The sequence below is a fragment of the Trichosurus vulpecula genome, chromosome 5 (assembly GCF_011100635.1).
Source record: "Trichosurus vulpecula isolate mTriVul1 chromosome 5, mTriVul1.pri, whole genome shotgun sequence".
In the NCBI taxonomy this organism is placed as follows: domain Eukaryota; kingdom Metazoa; phylum Chordata; class Mammalia; order Diprotodontia; family Phalangeridae; genus Trichosurus; species Trichosurus vulpecula.
Genome location: NC_050577.1, coordinates 125,571,927 through 125,581,233, shown reverse-complemented (window position 1 = coordinate 125,581,233; position 9,307 = coordinate 125,571,927). Strand labels below are relative to the sequence as shown.

The 9,307-nt window shown below is 37.3% G+C and overlaps 1 protein-coding gene across 1 annotated transcript in view; it reads left to right on the top strand.

Annotated features, from left to right (window-relative positions):
* The first annotated feature begins 2 nt into the window (after positions 1-2).
* ASB15 (ankyrin repeat and SOCS box containing 15) overlaps positions 3-9,307 on the top strand; it is a 55,689-nt gene continuing 46,384 nt past the window's right edge. Inside the window, exon 1 of the mRNA XM_036759861.1 lies at positions 3-546. The gene's annotated coding sequence lies outside the window, so the exon portion shown is untranslated. The remainder of the gene's footprint in view (positions 547-9,307) is intronic.

Sequence of the window (9,307 nt, the reverse complement as noted above, 5' to 3'; positions counted from 1 at the left end):
GTGGTTTTAGTACTATCTTCTTTTAAGCCCTTGAAGCATGATAGGAGGTGAGGGCATGAAGACTGCTGCAGTAACATTTTATCTCTTTTCAAGCACTGGACTATGACATCCCATTTCCTCCTAACTCGAATTGAAATCATATACTCCATCCCATTTCTTCGTTCTTTTCCATTCAAGCGCTTCTCACTGTTCATTATTGCCACAGACCAACTCAGACAGCGCCTTAAAAATAATAGAAGCTTAGTTACCGTTGGAGTGGCCTTTTCCCTTATATCCCTTTCAGAGTGTAGCAGGGACTGGGGGGAGGGGGGATTTCCCTCTTCCCGCATCCAGCAATGAAGTCTTTCTGCTGAACAACTTGCTCACTAGGACACACCTATCCCAATGAAAACACACCAGAGTTCTACTGCAAAGTTAAATTGAATTACAGAAAGGAGCAGGTGGGGAGAACTCAGAGAAGAGACTTCCTTAGAAGGGATGCTGCGCCCAGAGAGAGTTTCATAAGGGCACCATGAGAAAAGACTTTGGGACATTGCAGTGCCAGAGGTATGCGATGTCTTAGCCACCTCTGTCCCCTATGCACGTGCCGCTCTATTTCTCTACTCTATATGTGTGCCTGCTGTTCTCACTTAAATTATGTGTGTTTGTGGGAGAGCATACCTCACTTGTATGGTGGCGTTGCTTTATGTTGGTGTTGAGTTGTTTCGGTTGTGTCCAACTCTCCTCATCGGAGGTTTTCTTAGCAAAGATACTGGAGTGGTTTGAGGAACTGAGGCAAACAGGGTTGAGCGATTTGCCCAGTGTCCTACCCCTGCTAAGTTGTCTGAGCCTAAATCTGAATTCAGATCCTCTTGACTTCAGGGCCAGCGCTCTTTCCACTGCACCACCTAGCTGTTTTATGGCTCTGGCTCTTACAAAACCATTTATATAAGCTAATTGTGTCAACTGACTATCTATTAAAGGTGAACACAGTGATAGCTGCTAATGACCCACAGAGTACCTTAGACCTGTGGTAAACAGGTAGACAGGTAGACAGGTCTAAGACTCTGGGGATCCAACCTACAAATATGAATTGGGGGGGATAGTCCCAGAAGAGGCGCTGAAGTACTAACAATGACCACTGCATTTAACTAGGGTTTTGTTACCACTCTGTAGCGTATTAACAATGTTGTAATCACTGTGTACATCGTTGCTTAGGTTACACTTTCTTGACCCTTTTTCACTTCTTACAAATCTTAACATGTGTCTTTGAATTTTGTTCCGTTCTTTATGAATAAGTGATATTTCATTACACTTATAAACCATAATTTATTTAACTATTCTTAAATTGTTTCCAGCTTTTTATCGCGAGTAAATCTGGGTATGAACGCTTCCTGAAACTTTCATCTTGCTGTCAATGACATGATTGGCATAGAGTCCCAGTAGTAGAGTCACTGGGTCAACAATTTTGTAATTTTTTTTTTTTTTTTGCAGAATTCCAAATTTTTTTTTCAAGAAAGGTTAATTCAATTCGTAGTTCTACCAGTAGTGGATTAATGCGCCCACCCTCCTACAGCATCTCCAACAATGTTTTTCCATCTTTGACATCTTTGTTTGCTGGGTTAGTGTTGTAGCAACCTAATGGTTGCTTTTGTTTTCTTTGATTATCAGTGGTTTTGAACATTTTTAGTTATTTGTGATAGCTTGCTTTTCTTCTTTTAAAAACTAGTGTTTTTTTTTTTTTACATCCTTTGACAACTTATTTATTCGGAAATGATTCTTAATCTTACACAATGGAAAAGATCACTGAATTTGGAGTCTGAATACGTGGGTTTGAATTCAACACATTTCATTTACTCTTTGTGTGACATTGGGCAAGTCATTTAACTTCTCTGGGCCTCAGTTTCCTTAACTGTAAAATGAACAGATTGGACTAGATGGCCTATTTAGTCCCTTCCAGCTCTAAATCTTTGATCCTTTGATTTGAGTAAATTCCATAAATATTATGGACATCACACTTTCATTGAGTTGTTCAGTATAAAGATTTAGTGGAGACAATGGGCTTTCTTGCTTTACCCTTCTCTTATCTGGAAAACATTCAATGTTTTCCTTTTACAAATAATACTAGCTTTTGATTTTAGATAGATTCTTTTCTCCCTGTCCTGTTTTGGACATTGTTATAAGTATTTTCTGTATTTAGTGATATGATTTGTGATTTTGATATTTACTATTAATGTGATTTATGTTATTTATGGTTTTCTTAATATTGAGTTATCCTTGTATTTCTAATATCAATACAACCTGGTAATAGTGAATAATTTTTAATATGTTGTTTTAGCTTCTTTGATAATTTTTTTTTTGCTTCGGTATTCATTAGTGATATTAATCGGACTTGTTGCCTATAGATTCTATAATTCCTCATAGTATCAAGAGATATCAAGTAGGAACGCCTCTAGCACATTGGATGGCACCCCCCATTATGGTAGAGCATAGACAGGGATGGCACAAAAAGTGTATAAGAATGGAGTTGCAATCTACATCGCTGGAGGAAATACTCATGTTGATGACATGAGTTCCATTAGAGTACCAGAGTATTGAATTGTAGTTGTCTTTACTATATCTCTCCGTGATTTGGGTACCAGTGCCATATTTGTCTCATAGAAGAAATTAGGCAAGGTACCTTCATCTTTTATTCTGTAAACAGTTTAAGTAGCATGAGTTATTTGTCTTAATTGGCAAGGATGACAAAAGGTAGGAATAGTCACCCTCCCAAACTTTCCCTTTTTTGAACTTCTCTATTGCTATTCAAGGGACCACATCCTTCTAATTACCTGGGTATCCTTCTTGGGTACCCTCATTCACCCCATCTTACATGTAGCCAATCAGTTGCCAAATTTTAAAAATTTCTTTCAGAAGTGTCAAACACACAGTTCATGGACCACAAACAACCCACAGCACTCCCATATGCAGCCTGAACCAGATTAAAATGTAGTTCCTATCTTATTTTAATGTGTTGATGTATTAATTTGTGAAAAAATAAATATATAAATGTGTGGTTTTCAAGTTAATATGTGGTCTTCAGGGATCCTTATGTATGCTTTAATGGCTCCTCTTTCTATTTGAGTTTGACACCATTGCTGTCCAACATCTCTCATATATGTTCCCTTCTCTTGACTCATATAGTCACTGCCTTAGTTCAGGACCTCATTACTTCCCAAAACATCATTACTTCTCAACTGGATTATTTTAAGAGCCTTCAAATTGTACTCCCTTCCTCAAGTCTCCCCACTCCAATCTATTCTCTACTCAGCTGACAAAGCAATTTTTCTAAAGCACAGGTATGACCATATCATACCCCTGCTCAATAAACTCCAGTGGCTTCCTATTAACTCTAGATCAAATATAAAACCCTTTGTTTGGCATTTAAAGTTCTTCACAATCTTACCCCTACCTACCTTTCCAATCTTACATTCTATTCTTTTCCACATATTCTGCGACCCAGTCATACTGTCCTACTTCTTCTTCTATACTATACTCCATCTCCATTTTCCTGTTGTTGTACTGGTTGTTCCCCATGAATGGAAAACTCTCCCACTCAACCTCTTAGAATTCCTGGTCTCTTCTAAGACTCAGCTGAAGTGCCACCTCTTCCAGGGGCCCTTTCCCAGTCTCCCCAGCGGCTGGGGCCATTCACCACTTGTGTTGTTTTCCCTCTACTCTGTTAATCCTGATTTAAATGTTGCTTGTCCCATTAGAATCTAAGCTCCTAGCTTTTGACCCAGCAATGCCACTACTAGGTTTGTATTCCAAGGAGATCAAAGGAAAAGGAAAAGGACCTCTATGTACAAAAATATTTATAGTGGCTTGTTTTGTGCTGGCAGAGAATTGGAAATTGAGAGGATGCACATCAATTGGGGAATGACTAAACAAGTTGTGGCATATGATTGTGATGAAGTACTGTTGTGATAAAAAAGAAATGCCGAAGGGGGTAGTTTCAGAAAAACATGGCAAGACCTATATTGACTGATGTAAAGTAAGAAGAACCAGGGGATGATTGTGCACAGTAACAACAATGTTGTAATGATGATCAACTTTGAAAGACTTGGCTACTTTGACTAATATACTGATACAAGAAAATTCCAAAGGATTCATGATGAAAAATGCTATCCACTTCCATAGAAAGAATTGATGAACTCTGAGGGCAAACTGAAGTAAATTTTTCTACTTTCTTTATTTTTCTTGCTTTTAAAAAAATAGCTATTATGGAAATATGTTTTATATCAGTTACATGTATAAATGCAATCTTTTAGCTTGCCTTCTCAGTGGGTAGAGGAGAGGTGAGAGGGAGGGAGAGAATTTGGAACTCAAAATTTAAAAAGAAAAAATATTTTAAAAAATAATAAATTTAAATGTTAAAAAAAAGAAACCTCACATTTTGAAAAAGTCTTAGCTGTGATAGGACTGGTTTGTCACTTCTTGAAGCCTTACCTGGACATCAGGAACTAATATTAATACAGATAAAGTGTACATGGGTGACAGCTAAACTCAAGTTAGTGGTTCTGAATAAATGTGTTATGGGCAGAGAAAGCTTAAAAAATATATATATAAGTATCTTGAGGGCAGAAGGTGGTTTGTTTTCGTTTTGTTTTGTTTTGCTTTTTTTGTATCCCCATTGGGCAGCTCTGTGCCTGGCACAAAGTGAGTATTTAATAAATGCCCATTGATTGATTGATTGATATCTAACTCTTGTGCCCCCAAAAAGAGTGAAAAGGAGAGCAGGGACTGCTGTCCTTGGTCAAGCAGACCTGCAGAGGATGTGCCATATGTTAACAGATGGTGAAGAAGTGGTTGCTAGTTACCACAACAATAAAAATAAAATAATCTGTTTCAGCCTGTATTCACTAGTAATGAGGAAGTCTTATACATAGGGACTGCTTAATCTCTTAAATATTGGCAATCTGATACCCAATTTACTCCTGTGATGCCAGTTTATGTTCACATAGTGATTTAGGGTTATAAAGCATTGTTCATATATTGATCCACATTTATCATACTCATTGAATATATGGGAGGCTGCAGATAAGTAATTGATTTTAGATTTATAAACCTCAAAATAAAAGTGGTTCAAAGACAGAAAAGTGGGAAATTTTTTAGTCATCATTTGAGAAAAAAATTTAGTTTACATGAGAAAAATATGATCATAATATTACTGATTTAGAGATAGAGGACCTTAGAGGTTTCCCCCTTCCCCACCCCCATTTCACAGATGAGGCAATAAAGGCCCATGGAAGTGAGAGCTCTGCCTATGGTCACATAGGTTTTGAGTAGCAAAGTCAGGATTTGAACTTTATGCCTCTAACTCCAAATCCTACATTTTTTCTGCTATAACATTTCTATTGTAAAAGTGCTTACTAAAAAATTCTCATAGTACAAGTTACAAAGTTGGACACATGTGTTTCTTCTTTGTGTTATTTCAAACAATTGCCAGTTCCCTTCTATGCAAAATCAGTACTCTACTAGTCCCTCAGACTTACCCTGAAGAGCTTTTAATTTTTTCCTTCTTATTATTTTCTGCCAAGTTGTAGTAGGCGATTCATAGACAATGGAGAATGCAGATGATACATAATTAATCAGAATTAGCTTGCAACCTGTCAGGCACCAAACAGGTTGCTGATGTTTATTTTTTTCAGATGTTAGGGGAGAGTCCATTCTAGTGAGTCATATTAAATAATTCATTTTGTCCCCATTAAAACCAATTCTAGTCTGCTACAGGAATGTACTGAGAGCTAACAGTGACTCCCTGGGTTCATGCCTTTATGTGTGTGATATGGTATAAAAGTTTTAATCATTTTATTCTGTGGCAGCTTATGATAAAATAGAAAGACTTCTACTCATAGCTAATGACTGTTTATCTTTCTCTCTCTGCGCTTGAGGCCGGACTCAAGTAGTTGTTAACCTGGAATCTATGAGCTTGTGTTTTTTTAAAAAAACTGTACATATTTTGATCACCGATTCAATATAATTGGTTTCCTTTGTAATCATATGTGTTTTATTTTATTCATTTAAAACCCGTAGTCTGAAAAAAAGGGTACACAGACTTCAATGTATGGATATATATGAAACTGTTAAGCACCCTATGTAGAAGAACTCCTATAATTCCTTTCTACTTTAAATCCCATTACGGAAGAAGCCAAATAAAGACCCAATGAGATCAGGGCAAGTGGGATATGAAAGATGCGGAGTTCCATTTCCCTCCCCTGTTCTCACCTCTGAATCTACTGTCTTAAAGGTCAATAGTGGTTGTTTAACTCATTCCTCTCTTTAATCTCTTACCCACTGTATCCTGGGCCTTTGCCAGTCGTCTTATGTCTTGCCATTGAACTTCAGTGACTCTGGAGGAGAGAGTGAGGCTGACAACTTTGTGCAGCTCTGCCTCGCTTAAGTTCAAGCACAAGTCAAGACCACTCTCAGGATGTTGTTGGTCCTCTTCAAGAATGAAAGATGAACAACAACAAACAACTATCTTTGTGTGAACTCCCTAGAACTTAGCATCCAGCCTGGTGATGTTGAGGTCAGGGAACTACACGTTTTTAGGGGTACTCGAGACCCCAAAATACCAATACGCCGGATCCTGCTTGAATGAATTTGACTCAAGCCTTCTTATAGCCAAAGAAAGACAAAGTTTATTACAAATTCACCATATTGGGTTATCTTAAGATATCTGTGACACTTGTAGATGGAATCTGAGCACCTTCATGGAGGCAAGATGAAACTTATATACACAAAGATTGTGGGAGGGATCTAGGGTGGTCCTGGGGTGATGGGAGAAGGGGTTTAGGGAGGGTCTTGAGGAGGTCAGATCCAGGAACCAAGAGAATTGGGATTAAGGGTGGAAAGTAGCTGTGTAGGGCTAGGCTAGGATAACAGATTCGGTAATAGACACTTTGATAGGATCAAGGGTGTAAACTAGCCAGACAATGGAGGGCTAGGCTAGGTTAAGAGTAACCTAGAGATTTGGGCCTAGCAATAATGAAAGACTTATGGCCTCAAGGAAATGCCTCATCTAGTGAGAAGATTCAAGGGGAGTTCAAGGGGGCTCCCACAGTCTAAACCCCATCAGTTTGACTACTTTGAGTCCGAGGTCCATGATGCAGCACTTGATGCATTTTTAGATCTGTTGCTTAAAGCATTGACAGGAAAGGTAATAGGGCCATAGAGCTAGAGCTGGAAGAGATCTCCTTTTACATGTGAGGAAACTGAGGTGGGGTGGGGAAGGGTGGGTTAGATTCAGTGACTTGCTTAAGGTCATACAGGTAATGAGGGCAGAGATGAGTTTTTAATTTATGTCCCATGACTCAGTTTTATCACTCCTTACACTTCACCTTGCTGATAACTTATCTGAGACTGTGAGCAAAATGAAGTTATTCTTTCTTGTCCCATCAGAAATTTTCTCTTTTCTTCTTCTAGTAGCATAGCTTTAAAGACCTGATGGAATCTTGTAGAAGCTTCTAGGGGGATTACCCAAAAGATTTATAAGAATATCTTCTCCCTAGTTTCATCTCAAGCACTCTTTTCTCCTGACCGTAAAAGCCAGCTGTTTTGTTCTTTTATCAAAGAGATTTTGCATGAAGTTCCTTTCTTCTCTAGTAGCAGAGTCTTAAAGCTAGAATTGAGTTCATTAACCAGATTTAAATGATAAATTATTCAGGAAATTTTACCTGAAGCTATGCCCTCCTTTTATACTTCAAATAAGCTTTGTTACTTTCTTTTGTCTCTTTGCCTTGAAGATCTGTTATAATCTTTTATCTAAGAGATTTCCCAAAGGTTCTTTCTTCCTCTAGAGCCCAGGTTTAAAAATTATGAGTGTCTGTCTTAAAGAGAATTTTATACATACATACATGTGTGTGAAACCCCTTTCAGTTTTTAATTTAAATATTCTCTCTTCTCTATCCAATAGCATGGCCTCGAAGAATAAAAGTTATTTTTCTTCCAAGACTCTATTGACACTATCAACAAAAGAGTAATTTCTTTTGATCCAGTTTTGTAATTGCATATGTATCCTGGCCTTTTTTGCATTTTACTGTAATTTGCTTTTATTGGCAAAATGATAGAGTTGGGCCAAATGAATCCTAAAATCTTTTCCATTTCCTATATCCTATGATGTTTTGAGCAACTAGTATGTGCAAAGCACTGTTCTAGAGAATACAAATGTGTGTGTAATTGAATTATAAATAAAAATTTACATTAATTTTTACAGAGGAAAATTAATAGATGCCTTGGGATATATATATATATATATATACGCACATACATACATACATACATACATTTTTATCACTAAAACTTAATTCATCCACTTCTGGGCAAAATCTGAGAATGATTTGTCTGCTTGTGACAAAGAGATGTCAAAAATACAGAGGGTCAGCATTGAACTTGGGTCTGCTTTGGGTTATATGGACTCCTACCTGAATTACCCTTGTGCCTTATTAATATTTCATCCTGAAAACTGCTTCATAAATAGTTTATATATAAATAAGTATAATGAATAAATAAAAACTTAATATAACAATTTCTGGAAAATAGCCAAAGATTAAGGATAAGTCTTTCTTTTCAATTACCTTCAACTCTAAAATGTCTTAAATTCCTAATCCTTTCTTGAGTTCTCTAAGGAACCACTCATTCATAAAAATGAATACAATTTAGTTTTAAATGGAGTTTTCTTAAAACTCTTTCTATCATAGCAGCACACCTTCTCTGCAACTTACAGAGATTGCCTAGAGAACTGAGAAGTTAAGTGACTTGTCCAGAGTCACACAGCCAGTCTAAGTCTGATGTGGGACTTCTTGGATCTGAGACCTGCTCTCGGTCCACTGGGCAACACTGCCTCTCAGACTCAAAATAATCAGCATTTAAAATATTTTTTTAGCAGAAGCACTTGTATAAAAATGGCACATCAACTTTCCCCACTTTCTGAATAGGAGAGGTGCCAAAGAGTAAAGTTCTTATAGAAACATTTTCTACCTTAATCTATAGTCAAAGATACATCTTGGATATATAACTTTCAAGCTGGTGTTTAAAGTTAAGTCACTTAACATCTGTCTGCCTCAGCTTCCTTATCTCTAAAATGGAATAATAACAGCAACTACCTCCTAGGATGGTTGTGAGGATCAAATGAGATAATACTGCTAAAGTACCTATCACAATGCCTGGCACATAGTAGGTGCTATAAAAATGCTTATTCCCTTTCCCTATTCCTTCCTCCTGATCTAAAGATCTAGACACTCTAGAGAGTGTCATCCAGAAACTGTCACAATGCATAATGATGGGA